At 37.5% G+C, this 20,907-nt stretch overlaps 1 protein-coding gene and 1 pseudogene across 5 annotated transcripts in view; one reads left to right on the top strand and one right to left on the bottom strand.

The window, feature by feature from the left end:
- Positions 1-18,819, bottom strand: part of LOC146467814 (uncharacterized) — a 38,644-nt gene extending 19,825 nt beyond the window's left edge. For 2 of the 4 annotated variants that reach the window (XM_085125224.1, XM_085125227.1), the window contains exon 1: positions 522-759. The gene's annotated coding sequence lies outside the window, so the exon portion shown is untranslated. Of the gene's footprint in view, positions 1-521; positions 760-18,744 lie in introns of those variants that run through there. The other 2 variants (XM_085125226.1, XM_085125225.1) reach the window with 2 other exon arrangements.
- LOC146467815 (meiosis expressed gene 1 protein homolog pseudogene) lies at positions 760-3,448 on the top strand (annotated as a pseudogene). Its single transcript, XR_014867693.1, has 3 exons — positions 760-772; positions 1,998-2,065; positions 2,947-3,448. The product of XR_014867693.1 is annotated as a meiosis expressed gene 1 protein homolog pseudogene (transcript).
- Positions 18,820-20,907: the final 2,088 nt, after the last annotated feature.

Raw genomic sequence — 20,907 nt, 5'->3', positions numbered from 1 at the left:
ACGTGAAATTTCGTATACAACATTCGGTATCTCAATTGTTATCAAAAGTATTTCGTGTTTCGTTGTTACGCCGTTATTGAACAGTAAAAAATAATTAACTTCACCGGCTTGTGAAGTACTGATGCGTGATTCAAAAACGTTTATCAGTGACATGACTGTAGCTTATCTTATTGCCGGGCAATAAATTGCATTCTTGTAAAACTCTGATCAAGTATTGATATTCATGTTCCGCGTGTTTATAAACCGTTGACGGTTGCACATTTGGAGCAAAAACAAAAAATAATTAGATGCAATATCGTTATTACATCTAAAACCAAAAGTTACAACATATCGACAACAAAAATAAATAAATAAAAAAATTAAATAAAATAACTTGCTATTTTGGATTTCCGCACGTAATATGAGCCACTGTGGCAATCTCAACAGTCTTTTAACGTTAAAGAGAAGTGGCTGGTCAAAATCAAGATTTAAATCTGAGTTTTCGTCACTTGTTATCACTAAATATCCCGCTTATAACTTACCTTCCTTCGCTTTCAATTCAGTGGGGAGAATGGCGATTAAATCATGGTGTAACAGCCAGGTGTAAATTCACCTGTGACCCCAGTGTTCAAAGAGAGAATCACTTTCTATCACTGATCCCGCAAGGCTAAGCAACAACAGAAATCAGTTCTACCTTAACAAAGGTTAATACAGCCGTTTTAAAGTAAAATGAAAGTCTCTTTGAGAAACTGGACACCGACAATGGAAAACTGATTAACAATGGCGCGCGTTGGTGGGAAAACAAAAGCCTGTGATTTGCAGTGAGTTACATTTTCAATTAGTTGAAAGTGGACATTCACCGTAGTAACGGCTCATAAGACCGCATAAGTGGAAATTCCTATTGTAAGAGCATTTACCGAGCATATTAAATAAATAGAACATGTGCAAACGATGTGAAAACTGAATCTTTAAAACGTGGTATTTTTTATGACGGAGATTTCTACAGGACGCGTGCTGCCGGAGGTGGTTATGGAAACCGTACGTACCCTGAGATAATGCACGTTTGATAAATCAGTTAATGTCGTGTAACAATTGCTTTCAAAAATGTGAGAGAAGCCAGCCGGCGCCAGACCACTTGCTTTAAACTTGAAGTGTATACCGTAGTCGTGTTATAGATAAATGTAATTTGACAGGGCTTAGCTGGTTCGCCAAAACAAGTCACCCTGAATTAACAATTCTGTTTGCGCTTTTTCTATATAAGGTTCTAAATCACTCGGTTGATGGTGCAATTGATTTTTCTTTAAAGCCAGGCGCTTTTCGATCAGAATTAGCTACAAGATTTTGGCGCCGAAGCACGATTTCAAATCATCTACGTAAACAACTGCCGATTTTTGCTACAATTTTCAGTTATGGCAATTTTAGGATTTTGCTGCGATGAGAGCAAAGTCGGCGAGTGCGAGGTCAGCACAAAGGCTGCTTTGTGGGGCTTGCTAAGTGATCCTTGAGGTACTGAATTATGCTCATCCCTTTAGAGCGCTGCGCTGCTCCAGTCAATCAAGTTGATGACAGTACCCTTCGTTACCACTCTCTATAAATCTGTCGGGGATTTTTGAAAACGGGTCCGCTCAACATGCTTCCTTGATGTAAAAACAAAAGGTTGCATAGTCTTTTTTCCGGTCTTTCCTTTCTCTCCTTTCTTTTGCATCGTTCTTAACCCTTTCGGGGCAAAAAAAAAAAAAAAATAAAAAAAAAAAAATAACAACCGTGATTTGGTGCCGATTAACGAAAAACGCCCAAGTTTTCATCGGCCAGTGCCCTTTTCGAAAATTCGGGTAGAAATAAAGATATCCATAATCTGTCTTAATTAACAACTGGATTTCAGAGTATGGCCGATTGGCTTATTGAGTTTTATTAAATCCTTTATCCAGATTGTAGCGGTAATCCTTTTCAAACCAAAGCCAAATTAAAACACTCTATGATGTGTTCATCTATTGTCTAGTGCTCTTTTTTTTTTATAGCATACAGGTTTCAAATTGCTGGGTACAGAGATGTACATGAGTATCGTGATGTCAAGCAAAAAGAACCAGTAAGTTGCTCATTCTGTTTCCATTCTGGCCATATGATGGAACTGGGGGGAGGGGAGGGTAATCATGAAACATCATCCTGCAATCTCGTACCCAGAGTCCTCTGGTTTTTTGGTCAGCGGGTGGTCGCTATATTACCGCAAGTTTTCTGCGGTAAAACAATGGGAGCAGTAACGAGCGATTACGGGACAGCCAATAAAAAAATTTAACTAAAATTCCAGTTCCCCAGAGTCTCTACTGGCGACCACCCACTGACCAAAAAGCCAGAGGACTCTGGGTACAAGATTGATCATCCTGATGACAGAAATGAAAAAAATATGTAACAATTGTGTGTCTGAAATTAAATTAACTCGCTTCAGCACTGAGATTTATATTTATGGATTTTACAGTGTGATTGATTTATATTTCCTACGTATTTGTACTCTCCAAAAATGTTTTCATTTAAAAAATTAATATAGCCTATTTAACAAATTGATAGCAGTTTTCTCTGGTCTATACTCTTCTACACCATAAAATGATGTCATAAAATATTGAAAACTCAACTTGCAAGTCAGTGGTTTTGACATCATTTTATTGTCTATAAGAGTATAATCCATAGAAAACTCCCATTGATTTTTTAATTATGATTAAAGCTAAAAGTTAATTGGGATTAACAATGGTCAAGGGTAGGTAGCTTCACGTTTTAATTTTTTGTTCCGAATTGACACTAAAAATAAGAAATAGTTTTTGATTGTGTAATGTACTCTGTTCAGCATCTTCATTTGTACTTCACATTGTTTTCTTTCCCCATAAATTTCTTATAATAGTCGGTAATTTAAACCTCTGCAGGTAATTATCATTTTGTTTCAATAATTTTTACAAACATCTTGTACTTTTTTCCCAGGACCGTTGGCCACACAATGGTTATGTGAAGAAGCTTCGCGGAAAGATGGCTACTTAATCTACTTTGATAGGACCAGAGAATGTGCTGAGAAAGACGTCTACAAATGCAAGCTATATGGACATTAAGCAATTAAGAAGTTCACAAACTGGCAAATAGTATGAAGGGCTGAGAATTATGGAGATCGTCATCCGCTATTTATGGAACAAAAGGCAGTGGAACTTAGAAATAAATGAATTTTGATTCTTTTTGTTATAAGTTGTCGTGTGTATAGTCAAATTATATAACAACAAATTGTTAAAAAAATAACAAATTGTTCATTAACAGATTGTCGTGTCAATATTTTAGAAACTGTATATAATATATTTGATGTGTACAGTGTGTTTGTGTTTGTTGTTGTTTTTTCTATTGGCTAGGACATCTTAATGCATTATTGTACCGACAATGTATGATTTTAAGTCTGCGGCAGATTTTTATACTGTTATCAGTTTTATGTAGTAGAATTGAGAACAAAAACTAGCATTTCTTAAGAGAGCAGTCACCTCAAACGTTCGCAAAGCTGAAAACCTGATCCCTATTCTTTTTCAAGCAGGAAAAACGTCCTTAAATTTGAGAAAAAAGACCTGAGGGAAGCATTTTCGGAAAACCACATGAACAGTAGTTAATATCTCTAATGGATTCCAACTACCGCCGCTATCATAGAAAGTCGTAATAAATAAGTACAACCCCGCAATTATCACTGTCACGATAGCGATGAGAGAAGCTAAAACTGCGCCATTTAGCTTTTTTCCTCGTACCGCTTTCAAAGTTTGCGTCTTCCCACGCCATTGCTCCGTTCGTTTTGAGCAATAAATCGTGCCAAACTTCTCATTTACTTTACACGCGAACCGCTTAACATTAATAGTTTTCCACGCGCCCGCATGCGGAATGCTTTTACAGATACGTTTATGTTCTGAAGTTTAAATTAAAGAATAACTTATTCTACTAGGTTGTCTAGGTTAGGTCTGTCAGCATCAGCAAAAGAACCATGAAATCATTAGATCGAAAAATGTGTGAGAAAATCGGTCTGTTGGTCACCAATGCCTGCCATAAGAGTTTCATTTGCTTTTAATTCCGTGCGCTACTCATGACCACACTCCAGCTTGTATTTAATTCTCAGCCTTATTTTCAGCAATTTATCGAGTTCAGGCAACACAATATTCACAAAGATATGGACGCGCACCAGTGGACGCGCACGAGAGAAAATGCGCGCCACTATCAATGACAACAATAAAATCTCTCAAACAAAAAAAAAAAAAAGTAAGAAAAAGTCAACTTTGACCGCTAACGGTTTGCCGACTGGTGTTGTGGAAAAACAATACGATATTAAACTATCAAACGTGCAGCATATTTCATTAAATTTCCGCCAAATAACTAGCGGCTCGAAAAAATTTCTTATGAAGGTCTTTACTCCTGAAACGATCTTAATTTTGATCAGGGGAACGATGCAACTAAGACATACAAAATGACTTTAGATTTTGAAAGTCAATCAATTTTAAGCGGAGTTAATTACAGAATGAGGCTCTAACCACAGTTTCAAAGTCAGTGGAAACGTCTTTTGCCAAGTCTGTCGTCTAAGTTTAGGGTGTTATCGAAAGCTATGATATATATAATTTAAAAAATTAACGTATACTATATACTTATATATTTGCTGTAAACACTTTATTCTTTACTGCTGTATTTTCCTAACCCAAGCCTAATTTAACTAGCAGAGCTCTTCAATCAGTATTATAAATTCTTTTTCCCCCTATTTTTTTAACTGCACAGAGGTAGTGGCCAACACGAAATGTATTTTCTCGCGTTGAGGAATGGAGGTTGCTTCAAGCTTTGCGTACGGATGTGTTGGTATTTGTCGCGTGAGTTATTTTTGACAGTGTAGGTGATTATTTGTTATCAGGTATATAAGGTGTTCTTTGCAGATTCAAGGTTACTTGACGGCATCTCTCGCTACCGTTCTGTAAATTTTCTTGTATTTGTTATCTTTTTGGTTATTCAGTATTTAATCTTTCAGAAAGGTTATTACCAGATTGTACATTATTGACATTAGCTTACGTCTTCGTTAGATGTAGTTTGTAGTATGTTTATTCATGTATTTTGCCCGTGTTCTAGCTATCAATAAACGAGATGCCTATTCCTGATTCTTGTCTGCATTTCATGGTTTCTAGACGGTGAAAATGATTTGTTCTCGTTTCACAGCAGAGTGATTAAACAAAGCCTTGGTCCTTTGGCCACTACGCACTTCTTCCGTAGAAAGTAAAATCATTAAGTAAATTGCTCTGTACGTTTAATTTTTTTTCTTACTGTAAAATATATTGTATTTCGTTGTAATAAGTGTAAATAAAATTGAATTGAATTGAATTGAATTGAATTGTTGTGAATTGAAGAAATACTTCTACGATCTCAAGGCTCACGCGATATGATTTTCATAATCCACAGCCGGTTTCAACTTCAAGTCAGGTAAAACAGTACCACCATATGATAAAATCACTGCTCCGAGGTTTTTATTTGAAGCTCAAATCAACATTTCGGGTATTACCAAATCAAGAATAATGAGAAAAAAGGTCAGCAGGTCTTGTGCAGGTTAAAAGGAAAACACCCTTAATCTTCTCACGTGTTACAAGCAACATCCAACGCACAATGCAACTAAACTGACTTCATTAAATCTTCAAACTTTTGGGATTCCTTTTACACTATTCAGAGATACATACGTCGCCTCGTTAACAAATTGAAACTGGGAAACGTTTGAGAAGTTTCCTTTCATTGACCATTCTTATGCTCATCTAAAAAGTGAGTGATAGACAGTCAAACCCAATCCTATAGCAAAAAACACAATGTAGACCTTAATCCTTTCATTTACCGAAACTAACGCACAACTTTCCTTTTCAGGACAGATATTCTTTCCAAAAGTCCCGACTTGGATACGCGGAACTGCTCGTTTCGGCAAACATGAAACGCGGCAGACATGAAAACGTCCAAAGGAGCTAGGCTTTCCGGGAAATACCTCCGCTAAACTGGCAGTGGCTACGGGATACTTCTAAATTCAATAATATACTTCTAAAACAATGCTACGCATACCTCTTTCTTTAAGCGTGATGCTGAGCCTCGTCTATAACTCGTAACTTGCGTGCGGCAAACAAAAAAGAGAATGTGTTTATACCTCGTTTTCTTAACCGTGAAACCCCTTACAGCCCTTAGCCAAGTAGCTAGGTAGCCGCTTATTCACTTAGCCACGTAGCCACGTAATCAAAGAAGCGAATAACTTTACTGACATACAAGTCATGTAATTTGAAATATCATTTCATTAACCTGTCCAATTGACGAGTTCGCTCACAGAGCGTTTTCATTTAATAGCTTGGCGATTTTTTTTTTTATGGCAGATGGATTTTAGAAACGACTGTTGGCAATTGAAATGGGAAGAAACGAACAACTTGAAGTCGGTATGTTCATTTAAGGAGGTTGTTTTCAATTTTGATGGAATTTAATTTAATAGTGTTTGAACTTTTTGACACTAGTCAATGAATGTTTTTAGCTCAGTCGAATTCACCAAAGCGCTTGTTGTTACTAGCCACGTTGTCAAACTGAAATGAACATTTCTTGATGCTAAACTAGTTTTTGACAACTTCCTTTTACCTCCCAGGAAATTCATTTTAGCGTGTTCAAGCATGCTGACAAAAATAAGACACTAACGTTGAGCTCGGTGATCAGTCAAACATATTATGCGATTGTTTCAATTGCGCGTTTATCATCTCGGATTAAAAATCGTACGCCTTTACTTCTTAGAACAAAGACTTGTCTGAATAAATTTTCCATTTAGGAAAGCTTCAGTTGTCTGTTTTCTTTCTATGTTTTCATTGATGAAACGTGACAACTGCGTAAATTTTGGATAAACAAACACATGTCCTCGCGAGCAGAGAGAATTCTCCCATGTGACGCGAGGATCAAATTTTCAAGTTTGTTTTTTGGAAAATTTTAACTGAATTGGCAACCAGTGTATTTTATTCGATAATTAGAAACTTTTACTATTTGAAACTAAACTGAGGAGAGTCGCTTTTTTTACCCTGTAAGTTATGTATTTTTACTGAACATGGGGCTATTTATTACCACTTTGCACAGTGGGTGAATGCTTGGAAAACCTCTGGTCAACCTAGAATCAACTGGTTAAACTACGCGTTGAAAATGTTATAAAAGAATTGGTTCATGCTTTTAGCTGTGCGTATATCGATTTATGGATGCACTTGGGAATTAAGTTTGGAGAGCACTCAAGAAGCTAGAGTTTCTCTCGGCAACGCCTCGAGCAACTCTTACGCTTCTCTCGTGCTCTCCAAACTTCCCGCGTGCATCCATAACTCGATATACACACGCTAAGCATGAACCAATTCTTTTATTAACATTATCAAATCAAGAATAACACGATAAAAGGCCAGTAGGTCTTGTACACATTAACGAAGAAAAACACCCTACGATCTTAAAAATTTTAACCACTGCTTCTAACAAAGGCGTGTTAATTGCGATTAAACTGATTTCATTAAATCTTCAACGTTTTGGGATTACTTTTACACTCTTCAGAGATATATAAGTCCGCCTCGTTAAGAAATTGAAACTAGGAAACGTTTGAGAAGTTTCCTTTCATTGACCATTCTTATCTTCATCTAAAAAGTGAGTGATAGTCAGTCAAACCCAATCCTAAAGATAACATAGACCTAAATCCTTCCATTTACCGAAACTAACGCACAACTTTCCTTTTCAGGGCAGATATTCTTTCCAAAAGTTCGACTTGGATACGCGGAACTGCTCATTTCGGCAAACATGAAAAACGGCAGACATGAAAACCTTCAAAAGAATTAGGCTTTCCGGGAAATACCTCTAAAACAGTGGCTACGGGATACTTCTAAATTCGATAACATACTTCTAAAACAATGCTATGCATACCTCTTTCTTTACTCGTGATGCCGAGCCTCGCCTATAACTCGTAACTTGCGTGCGGCAAGCAAAAAAGAGAATGTGTTTATACCTCGTTTTCTTAACCGTGAAACCCCTTAGCCAAGTAGCTAGGTAGCCGATTATTCACTTAGCCACGTAGCCACGTAATCAAAGAAGCGAATAACTGACACTTAGGTAATTTGAAATATCACAGAGCGCTTTCATCTCCTCGGCGATTTTTTTTTCTTTTTTTCTTTTTTTTTTACGGCACATGGATTTCAGAAACGACCGGCTGTTAGCAAATATTGAAATGGGAAGAAACGAAACAACTTAAAGTCGGTATGTTCATTTAAGGAGGTTGTTTTCAATTTTGATCGTATTTAATTTTTTAAAATAGTGTTTGAACTTTTTGACACTAGTCAATGAATATTTTTAGCTCAGTCGAATTCACCAGAGCGCTCGTTGTTACTAGCCACGTTGTCCGCGTGAACTGAAATGAACATTTCTTGATGCTAAACTAGTTTTTGACAACTTCCTTTTACCTCCCAGGAAGATACGTTTAGCGTGTTCAAGTATGCTGTGCTGACAAAAACAAGGAACTAACGTTAAGCTCGGTGATCAGACAAACACATATTATGCGATTGTTTCAATATACCGAACGAGTAAAAATTCGCCAACTTCGGAATACGTAAATTAAACGACTTCTATATTACCGAGACGAAACCTCGCCGTTTGACAATGGCGAAGCGAATGCCTCTGTATAAATTACAGACCATAACATGCCGTAATAAATAAGTACAACCACGCAATTATTACTGTCACGATTGCGATGAGAGAAACTGAAACTGAGCCATTTAGCCTTGTTCCTCGTAGCGCTTTCAAAGTTTTCGCCATTTTCACGCCCGTTGTTCCGTTTGTTTTGAGCAATAAATCGTGAAAAACTTTTTTTTTTTTAACAGCTTTATTGACCATCACACATGTTAAATACAATAAATTAAACAACCAGAAAGAAATGAAAAATACGTGAAAAGTGATAAGGTCAAAAGGGCAGGTGCGAACGGGACGCGAGGACCCATGCGAGGCACCTCCCATGATACAAATAATAATTTTAAAAAACACAAACAACCAAAAGACGCTAAAAAAAACTAGGGATGGCAGGAGCAGGATCGTACAATTGACCAGGTACAGGGATAGAATATGTCAAAGTGATTTTGCAAAAGGTGAAACATGTGCTCAGTAACAAAGTTGCGGAAGGAAGCAGTAGTTGAAAAACTGGTAGGGGGTGATAATTTACAGATATAGTTCCAGAGCTTAACAATACGAATAAAGTAAGAGGCCTGAAAAGTGCTAGTTTTACATACAGGAGTTTTAAGTTACCTTTACTTTTACCTTTAGTTTACTCGCTAGTCGTTTTACACGCGCCCGCATGCGGAATACTTTAACAGATAAGTTTATGTTCTGAAGTTTAAATTAAAGAATAACTTATTCTACTAGGTTGTCTAGGTTAGGTTTCTCCACATCAGCAAAAGAACAATGAACTGATCAGTCGATCGAAAAAGGTGTGAGAAAATTGGTTTGTTGGTCACCAATGCTTGCCATAAGAGTATCATTTGCTCTTAATTCCGTGTGTGTCACTCATGACTCACACTTCAGTATGTTTCTTATTTTCAGTCTTATTTTCAGCAATTTATCGAGTTCAGGCAACACAATCTTCACAGAGATATGGACGCGCACCAGTGGACGCGCACGAGAGAAAATGCGCGTCGCTATCAATGACAACAATAAAATCTCTAAAAGAGACAGTGCTATAAAGTCAACTTTGATTGCTAACGCTTTGCCGACTGGTATTGTTAAAAAACACTACGATATTAAACTATTAAACATTCAGCAAATTATCCAGCGAAAAAGAAGCTCAGGCAATGTAATTTCCAACAAACATCGATCCGTAAAATGTGTTTTCTGTTAAACAGTGTGTGCGCGCGCGACGCCGGAAAACGGCTCACGAAATACGTCCTTCAACAAACCCAAGCGACTTTTTTTGTGGTGTTCTAAACTCCTATGTTTTTGGTTTATAGAAAGAATTGAATGATCAGCTATGAAAACAAGAGGCCAAGTTTTGCATAGTAAATACGAGCGTAAGCAATGAGCGTGCGACTTCATCACGCTCTTTATCGTCTTCGAGGGTTTGCTCAGTTCCGATGACTTATGCACGTGTATCATTACCGAGGAACGAAACCTCAATCAAAAACACAAATTGTGTTGAAATGAATTGCTTTACGTTTCTCGATGTCCTGACGGTAATTTAACTGACGCAATTACAGCCTGAAAAAGGATGGAACTATACAAAAAACATCGCGCTGCGCTTACAATCAGTTCACTGCGCGACCGTTAGACAATGCAGCTACTCACCCACCCTATGTTGTTTGGTGTCCCACTTAACACTTCAGTTCCGCCACTAGACCCTCATTAGGTGATAAAATGTCATCACCGACAATTTGCCGATTGTCTCCGATTTAAGCGCGAACGGGATACAATTGAAGAGTCCTTTAAAATTAGAAACAAAAGCCCTATTGTCTTCTAAAAAATCAACCATAACAATAGGCAAAGTTTGATACGAGACACTTCCCCTTTAAGGCGGGGGTAAACCTGAAAGCCGTTTCCATGCCGCTTAAAATCGGTTTAATGGATATATCTCGTTCACGTTTCAAGCAATCCAAAAACTATCTGCTTATCCCGTAAATCTATGTTGTTGGGTGTTTTGTGAATTTTTAGGTGAATTTTGGGTATACCAGTTGGGAGGAGATAGTTTTTCAAGAAGGATTAATAAAATTAAGAGAAATAAGAAATATTGAAGGTTTAGTGAAGTTTTAAAATTAGAATTTGTAGTTAATAATTAATAGACGGATACCAAGTTAGTCCACTAGAAACCTGGGGTGCTCTTGCGTGGGTATCAACTGTCTGTTGGTGTTTTAAAAATCATTTTCCTTCTTTTATCTCTTTTTCAAACCTCTTTAAATTCCATTCAAATTCACGTTTACCCCCACCTTAAGTCACAGTATTTTATATGTGGCCCAATTAAATTTAAAAAAATAAAGATCGCTGATTGTTGAAAACATTACAAACTGCATGACATTCATAAAACTGAAATGAATGTCCTACTTACTGTTAAATGTTTTATGTTACAGCTTTTAAAAATGTGATTATCAGGTATAAAAATAGTATAGTGTAAACCACATTTAGCATCACTTTGATGATAAAAAAAAAAAAAAACTTGCGTCAACAGAAGCCTAAAGTTGCTGTAAACGGCTGTTCCCTTGGGAATGAAGGACGTTGAAGTGGGACCCGGAGCGAGGCTACGCCTCGAACACGGCTCCATTCTTTTCGTCCTTGATAATTTTATTCAGTTAAAAACTGATAATGGCTCTTTTTTTTTATTTTGAACATGATTAATATAACTATGTAAGTTTTCATCGGCCAGTGCCCTTTTCGAAAATTCGGGTAGAAATAAAGGTATCCATAATCTGTCTTTAATTAAGTGGCACTTTCCCTAAGAACGGTCCACTGCGTTTCGGGTCGAAAAAAAGTTTGCCCTCAAACTTTGCCCACTAAATCATCTTGGGTCAAAAGTAAATGAAATGACTTTAGTTTTCGGAAATACGTTAAAATATATTTTTTACAGGCCACAACAGTAAGAGCGTTCGAGCACATAAATTTGAGAGTGGCGAAAGTAGGAAGTTGTATAAAATTGAAGAGCTCGCTGCTCGAAAACCAGGAAACGCCACAAAAATTCATTATAATTCCTAAGTCAAGTGTTCCTTCAAAGGTATGAAATGCATGTTTATTTTGATTTGTTTTAATTTTTACGGTCACAAAAACTAATATTATTAACCCTCGTTAGAACGCTTACTGAAAACCGGTGAAAGTACCCTGTCTTTGCCGGCATTTATTTCACAAGTCCAGACCGACCCATTCTAAATTCCTACTGAACTTTGCTAAACAGATGTTAGGAAGCATAGAAATATAAAAATACGTTGCGCTTTTTATCTTCCTTGACCACAGCGACTTCGCACTTTTGGTGCTTTTTCGAATGTGAAACCCGCATTTTGCAAATGAGGTTGTCGATCAAATTCAAATTGTTGTAAATCAAAACATTCTTAATCGCTAAATTTCACCATTCTAAATTGACTACACCAAAAAGCACACAAATATAAAAGCAAAAACGGTTTTACCCGTTTAAAAATGCCTATAACCTGATGAATTATTTAGTCCTGATTTCTGAATGCTATGTAAAAAAATTGTAAACATTGAATATGCTAATTGCGTTGTGTGGGACACTAAGTGAGTAAGTCCTATATAAAGAAATCTTTCTTCTCGCTTTTTTTTACTGTCGATTTTCATTTTTTTTTAAAGGTGCTATTGAAAATTCGTACACGTTTTTAGTATCAAAAACTTGAAGAAATAATTCAGCTTTAAATGGATGAGCACACACTGTGACATGACCTGCATTGAAATCGACAACACGTGACTTTTTTTTAAACCAATGTTGTGTTATACACTCTTGGTTATTTCTTGATTGCCTTTTTATTTGGTAAATGGCTACTAAAAGGACAATGCTAACAAGACCATCTTAATTTTCCCTGATCTACGACCAACGTACAGAATGATTTGATGAAGAAAGTTTTGTTTTGCCGGATATGGCATTTTAACGAAATAAGGGACCGATCGTTTATTACGTCCTAGGGGGGGGGGGGGGGGGGCGGTGGTTTTCTAAAAAATCGAGTGTTTGAAAATTTTACCCCCCCCAAATTTTTTTAAACAAAAGTTCTACCCCCCACTACAATGACAGTTTGAAAATTTTACCCCCCCCCCCCCCCCAATGGTTGGCCTTGTGGTTGAATTGTTGAGAAGTTCCTGGGCACAACGCTTGGTTACATGCGGAAATCGCTGGCTCTCTGAATCTGAACAGGCAAGAGAAACAATCAGAGGTTAGGCGCAATTCAAGTAAGGAAATGTACCTTACAATATCTCTTGAATGTCTTGATAATGACGATGTTTTGTTATTGCTGGAGTCTATTCTTCACTCGTCAAAAGAAGGTACACAGAAGGTCAAAGCAGCTCGGGGTTTGAGAGCAGTACAGGAGCATTCGATGTATGGATGTGGATATATAGATTTTGAAGAAGCCTACCATCTCTATTCGTCTTTTAGTCAATTTTTTTGCCCAGATAAACAAGCCTTCAGAGATAAACTGCTTGATGAAATACACGGTTTGCATGGCCATGTCATTACTCAACCTATCATGACGTGCAAGATCTTTGTCGCTCTGAAGAATAGTAGCGATATGGAGAAGTTTCTAGTCGATTTTACCAACTCTATGATTGATGAGAATGATTGCTAAATACATTTAGTGGGTACCTTTTGTATGTCTTAAAATTTTACCCCCCTCACTTTTCGTACAAGGTAAAAAATTACCCCCCCAAAAAGAGCTCATTTAAAAAAATTACCCCCCCTCAAAAAACACCGCCCCCCCCCCCTAGGACGTAATAAACGATCGGTCCCTAACTCCCGCTCTGAAGTAGGTCATAGGTCAAGGTCTTTTAAACTTCTCAGTTTACTTCCTAATTTTCTCTAAATGATTCCATTCAGTTACGAATCAAAACATTCTTAATCGCTAAACTTCACCATTCTAAATTAACTACACCGAAAATCACACAGAATAAAACGCATAAACGGTTTAAATAGTTTTAAAATGCCTGAAACTTGTTCCGTCCCGATTGTTAGATACTTTGCGGGAAATTTTTATGCAAATTAGTCTGTCTGCTAAACAGTATTTAGGTTTTAAGAAACCTATTTTCATTACTAATTTTTTCGTTTATTATTACATTTCCCTGCTTTGTTGACGCCATTCAGTTGGTATTCATAGCTTAAAGGTCCTTTAAGAAATAAAATTTTTCTCTGAGTTTGGCATACTGCAATCTAAAATCACAAAACACTGAAATTCACAAGCCGACTAGAAGGAGGATGCCTGCACATCCCTCTACGTAAAGTGCCTTTCTCAATACATAGATAATATAAACTTCTGAACCACAAAAAAAATGATAGGTCGACTAGAAGTTATTTGAGCCATTTATCTGTTGAAGTGCAAGTTGTTATTTTATTACAGTTCGAAAAAAAAATCCCATGTAGTAATGAGAAAAACTTGAATTCGCTTTTGTAAAACATGTGATTTATTAATTTTCAAAAGCTGGGCATTGTCAATATGTTGCTCAAAATGAATTGATAGGAACTTGTGCATGAAAGTCGGAAGGAAAAAATTGTACAGAAAAAGAAACATTTTATAGGAAGCGAGAGAAGGAGAATCCGTCCGTCGCGATGCGTTCCGGTTGCAACCCCGGCGGAGTAGGGTCATAGGTAGAGTTAGCTGTTAGCTTCACTCCAGGCCCTTCGCCGCAAATGCCAAAGCTTCTAACTTGCACTTTTTGTTGTAGATGATATTTCTAGTGTAATGCCTCATTGTTTCTGTAATTACTTTAAAGTCATTATTACTGAAAATTCAACACGAGCTCTCCTCCTAGTGAAGGAGAATCAAATCCCACATTAAGGAGCATCAGTAAAGTATATTGTTGCTCGGTGTTGTATTTGTGTAAGTGTAATTTTAAAACTACTCCAAGTTTATCCCATGAACCTAGTTTAATGGCCTTAGCTCCCACGAGTCTCCTGTAGCTCAGTGGTAGAGCATCCGAACTAGCTGTAATCGGAAGGTCTTAGGTTCGACTCCTGATAGGAGCACTCGGATTTCTTTTTTCCAAGTATGCCTGCGTCACTTTCTAGAATAATCATCATTCTCATTCATTCACCAGGCTGGAAATATACTATCACATTTCTTTCATACTCCAAGCTAGTTGACAGGCAGTCCACTAAAATGCCATAAATCCTCGAATAAGTGCTCCCTCTCGAATACGCGAAGTTCTCTGTGATTATAATAAAAATTGTCCAATTTTATCGTCTTAGGGGGTTAAGGCCACCCTCCCCCCCCCCCAAAAAAAAAAAATTGCGTATCAAAACGAAATTGTACTGCAAAATCCCCCGATAAGAATGTTCATGAGGTATTTTCACATATACCTCTTAGACTGCGTAGTGCAGTAGCCCGAACATGAGAAATAAGTTCGAAGTCAGTTCTAGAACTTTCCTTGAGTAATTTGACTTTCTTTTTGACCAAATACGATATTTGCTTCTGTGAAAGATACGCCTTAGATCTTCGGAAAAGGAATCTGTACAAACATCCAATCCAGGCGCGAGGTGATTTATTTTGTGAAATATCTACCAACAAATGTAGGTATATAGAGAAAGACCGGACTATAAGATCGTTTTTAATCATTCGTATAGAGAAAAGAACTTAACGCGCGCACCTGTTAAAATCTCGATAATTAAGAATTCAACCTGGTTTATAACTTGTTACAGGAAAGCAATCCCCGCAATAAGATGAACATTACCATGTCTGATGATATTCGTCACGAGATATAAATCATAATAACAACATGAGGGACGGCCCTGCCATGAGTGTCAAGAATCTTTTACTCCATACTGCGGCCCCATTTACGCCGGTCTCTGTACAAATGGTTATCGCGTTAAAAAAAAAAAAAAAAAAATTGGCTATTGCATCAAATTGAGGGGCATTTTCGGTGTCTGCTTTTGGGGTTTTTTGTTTGGCACGCATTGCGAGTCTCAACAAACATATTGATAGCTACAATCTTGGACAACCAGCCTTTCTCCCCTTTTTTTTCAGTGATGGAAACATGGCGCGTTTTGCTTTGTACGCGAATTCGTCAGTACTGATTGATTTAGAGGGGAGGATGGGGGACTAATTTTTTCCTTTATTTTGTCCAAGTTTGTAGGTCCTTGTATTCGCCAGGCCAAATATAAATTGACTATCAATATGGCTGTTCATAAATAAAGCTTCGAAAGTGAAAGAGAACAACTTCTCGTTAATGAGGTAATTTGAGCCCGAAAATACCGAAAAAGCCATCTACTTCATAGGATGTCCATATTTTAAACTCGACAAGAACAGAAACCAAAGATATTTTATTTGCTTATATCTCTCGCTTTTTCACTGTTACAAGGTAGGATTGTGTAATTGTTGGGCGGCGTCATTGCTCATGTATTAAAGTTGAGCAAGTCAAATTCAGATCTCAGATTCCAGAAGTTAATAGTTACACGCCAGTAAGCTTTAATTGTAAGGTGTTGAATATTGCTTATCTTGTATGAGAAATAAAGTGTGACAATGAATTCATAGCGGAGGTGAATGGAATCATTTTAGAGAAAATTAGGAAGTAAACTGAGAAGTTTAAAAGACCTTGACCTATGACCTACTTCAGAGCGGGAGTTATGTCGTTAAAATGCCATATCCGGCAAAACAAAACTGTCTTCATCAAATCATTCTGTACGTTGGTCGTAGATCAGGGAAAAATAAGATGGTTTTGTTAGCATTGTCCTTTTAGTAACCATTTACCAAATAAAAAGGCAATCAAGAAACAACCAAGAGTGTAACACAACATTGATTTTAAAAAAGGCCAAGTGTTGTCGATTTCAATGCAGGTCATGTCACAGTGTGTGCTCATCCATTTAAAGCTGAATTATTTCTTCAAGTTTTTGATACTAAAAAACGTGTACGAATTTTCAATAGCACTTTTCAAAAAAAAGATGAAAATCGACAGTAGAAAACAGCGAGAAGAAAGATTTTTTTATATAGGACTAAGTGTCCCACACAACGCAATTAGCATATTCAATGTTTACAATTTTTTTACATAGCATTCAGAGATCAGGACTAAATAATTCATCAGGTTATAGGCATTTTTAAACGGGTAAAACCGTTTTTGCTTTTATATTTGTGTGCTTTTTGGTGTAGTCAATTTAGAATGGTGAAATTTAGCGATTAAGAATGTTTTGATTTACAACAATTTGAATTTGATCGACAACCTCATTTGCATAATGCGGGTTTCACATTCGTAAAAGCACCAAAAGTGCGGGAATTATTATATTCACGAATTACGGCATTATCTTGTTCGGTATATAGGAACACTTTTTCGGCCGTTTTCTAGTTCTGCTCTGACTGTTGTGGCCTGTAAAAAATATATTTTAACGTATTTCCAAAAACTAAAGTCATTTGATTTACTTTTGACCCAAGATGATTTAGTGGGCCAAGTTTAAGGGCAAACTTTTTTTTCGACCCGAAACGCAGTGGACCGTTCTTAGGGAAAGTGCCACTTAACAACTGTATTTCAGAGTATGGTTGGCTCCATGGGATATCCGCTGTTATACTATGCCCACGAAACAGCGGTCATTAAATTGTCTCTTGGAGTTTCTTACAAAATGCAATCATCAAGACTCATGGTCATATTTCTTGATTACTACTAACAAAAAAATTATTCCACTCGCGATTCAGTTGGATATGGATGATTAAAGCCAACTCGATGCTACACGCCTTGATCGTTGGCGATCTCTCTATGTCAGCCGAGTTTGCCTAGTGTTGTACTGTTCTAAGAACTCTCACAAAAAGACTAACCTATAGTGCTGTACGCATATTATATGATAATTTGTAACCCCATGTCATTGCCTTAAGTTCCAATGGCGAATGTGGCGGCCAAAGTGGAATGGTCGCTATAAAGTCCGGAGCTCTGGTATATATTCCCAGTTTTATGACCAACCCAACATTTTATTTCTGCGCCGTCTTATTGTTTACTCAGTTCTGATGTTGTGAATGTGATTGTTTTTAGCCGCGGCTCGATTAACATTCAGGAAAATTGTCATTTACAATTTATGGCTGTTTAAACGAAGTCTTATCCCTTGTTTTCACGAGAGGTGTTATCTTACACTATGGTTTTACCTATGCCTTGTTTATAAATGGACCATTTTAAATATATAAATTTCAACGTGTCTGCTCACTGCTCCATACTTTCTTGACACTGTCTACAGGAGACAAAGTACAACTATCAAATAGAAGAAGGATCCTCGCAGTTAGTACGCAACTTAAGCAGTTGCGAAAAGAAAGCCTGAACTGCTTGAGTTGCGTACTAACTGCGAGGATCCTTCTTCTATTTGATCTTTCATCCGCAGTTCAAAATATGTTTCATATATTTACATTTAAAGGTCAACTACCCGTGTTGGCCAGACTAACACCACTTTCGACCTAGTCCTTTCGAGGTTTTGCTAATTCTCGTCTGAACTTCGTTCAAATAACCGACCCCAATGAAATGTATCGAATATTTTGACTTATCAGTTATGCTTATCCACACTATTTAACTGTAGCGTTCTACCGTTCGGCATTACATCAATTCTGTGCCGGATCTGTACCATAATCTACTTGGGGTGCATGGACGCGACTATCAGGCATTCAGCTAAACCATGTTGTTCCTATTTAAGCGTAATAGGATCGTGTCGAGTGAAGGAATATAAGGATGGTTATTTTGTGATAGTCCAACTCCGTTACTACGGACATTGATGGGACCAGAAAAAAATTTCAGTAACAAAGGGGTGTCCGTACTGGTAAGCGAGGTAAATTTATGGGAAATGTATGAATTGGGGCTAAGAAAACTACCAATAATAACAAAGTGTCCATAATAAGCTATAGTAATCGTATATAATGTTCGTGTTTGACTGAATTCATCTGACTGAACTGATCGCGGAATCCCCTGAAAACTCACCGGCTCAAAAGAACGATACTCGTTTAACGTAAAGGAAGCTATACGGCAGTGTCGACGAATCCTCTTTGCCAAATTTATACAGACTCGCTGGTGTGAGTTATTACTTAAACTGTCGTGTTCAAGTACAACTTTGTAGTTACTTACTGTTATTGCAGATATATTTGTTATCCGCCAGGAGAACCAATGTTTCATTGACAATTGATGAAGGCTGTGATCATCTGGCGATAGCTATATATAAATAGTTTACAAAGCGGACAACCGGTCCAAAGAAAGAGCCAGTCTAGTTTTTAGCATAATTTATTAATATGCCGGTTCGTAAGAACAGTTGGATAAAGACAACCTTGGAAACACTTGTAAACAGTCATAATTATTTGTATAGAGACCATATTTAACTACCACGCGTATTATATCAATATCCCCCAAAATGTGTGTTTTTCAGTTACCACAGGTGATTTCCGTGTTTCTAAAGGAATTTCTTTTTGATCATTGCATAGAATTGTCAATCCTGATGACAGAAACGCCAAAACAAATTGTTATTGAAGTTTGACTCCGGCTTGGCCACGATATGGGTCCTTCACTGTCGGGCGTAGAATTTGTCTAAGTCGATAACATTTGAAGATTATTTGTTCATACACAATAACAGGCTGCTTAACAATTATTCCTCTAGCGCGCGTTGGATATGAGATGATAGATGGGCTGGCTATAATCATCTCGTATCCAACAAGCGCGAGTGGAATAGTTTTATTAAAGACAGTCAAGAAATATTGCTAGATCTTGCTGATTTTGCTTTACAAGAACAACCAGAAGCCAATTTAATGGTCACTATTTCTCGGGCATGGTATAATGGCTAAGAAGCCAATCAAATTCCAGGAATTATATTATACAATGATCCAGTTTTTAAGGACGGTACCTCCTAATACAGGGGTATTTTTGCGCAATTTATGACTATTATGCGGGAAAAACAGATCTTAGCAAGGGCTATTGGAATAAAAAACAAAACAAAACAAACAAAAATTGGGGACAACCACCCATTTTTCTTTTGGAGATAATTAAGCAACAACAATTCTAAAAAGCGCTAAAATACAAAACGATGTATGACATTTTTCCCAAATTGAAGCTTAATTATCTCTGAAAAATGCGTAGTCACCCCTCATTTTCTTTACGGATTCTGCTTTTCCCGCGTAGTTATAAACCGCGCAAAAATATGTTTTAGCAGACACCGCCGTTAAGAAACCCGACTATCTCTGCGCAGCACGTATGCGCAGTAGCAAAAGGAGGCATTATCCTTTATAATTTTAAATATAGGTGTTTAATAGCTATTCCTGTTTAACAGCACGCCATTACACTTTTGACCTACACAAATCGTCATCCTTGCTTATGCTCAGAAAAAAAATTAGGCCCGAGGGCAAAATTGTTTTAATCAGTCCAGTCGGGAATGTTTTCACTCCGGGCCCGCGGGAAAGCACCTACCCCCCTTTCGGCTTTCCCCCCTAAACCAAATGATATCAGTGCCCGCCGTTAAACCGAGCCAAGCGAAGGGATACGAACTGCCAGCGGTCTACCTAGACTTGCTTCAAGTCGTCTTCTTATGCGCCGACATTTCACCTTTTATTAAGAAACTTTATCTTTTACCCGCAGAATCGCAAAGTTTTCCTCATAGAACGCGATGCTCAATCAATATGTTGCCTAAACTTTCCGCTACGTTTACGGTTTATAATTAACAAACATACCTGCCGTAAAACTTGTATATGCTGACGTCCGATCTCACCCTCTGGATATGATTGGTTATTGATTGTAAAGTCACACGTATGCTGTGACTGATTTAATAAAGACTTCTAAGACTTCTAAACTTGAGTAACTGTGTGTTTCACATCTCTTTTCATCAGGCCAGTTATCGTCCATAAGGAAGAGGGTTTTAAACATTACACTGGTACATAAAAAGGGTATAGAAATCTCAGGGAGAATTATCGCCAAATTTCGTCCACTTGTATTACATGGGAAGACCGCAGAAAGGCGGGCGGTTACGGAACCGAGTGGTCGATTTGTCGTCTGGTCTGAGATTAGTTCACGTATCTCCGGGCTTGTCTTCGAGGTAAATCTACCCAGGCGCAGTTACTGACTCGGCCAAAGTTAAGAATAGGTCAAAGCCTATTAATATACCGTTTTTCCTGACCTTTCCAAAGCCTTTGACAGCGTGCCGCTACACGAACGAATGTTACGTAAGGTATAAGCGGCACCCTGCTGTTGTGGTTTTCAAACTATTTGGCAAATAGAACTGATAAAGGGTTACCTGTTCGGACTGGTCAA

Source organism: Pavona decussata, unplaced genomic scaffold, assembly GCF_977016875.1.
Source record: "Pavona decussata unplaced genomic scaffold, jaPavDecu1.1 SCAFFOLD_134, whole genome shotgun sequence".
In the NCBI taxonomy this organism is placed as follows: domain Eukaryota; kingdom Metazoa; phylum Cnidaria; class Anthozoa; order Scleractinia; family Agariciidae; genus Pavona; species Pavona decussata.
This window is presented reverse-complemented; position numbering and strand designations above follow the sequence as displayed.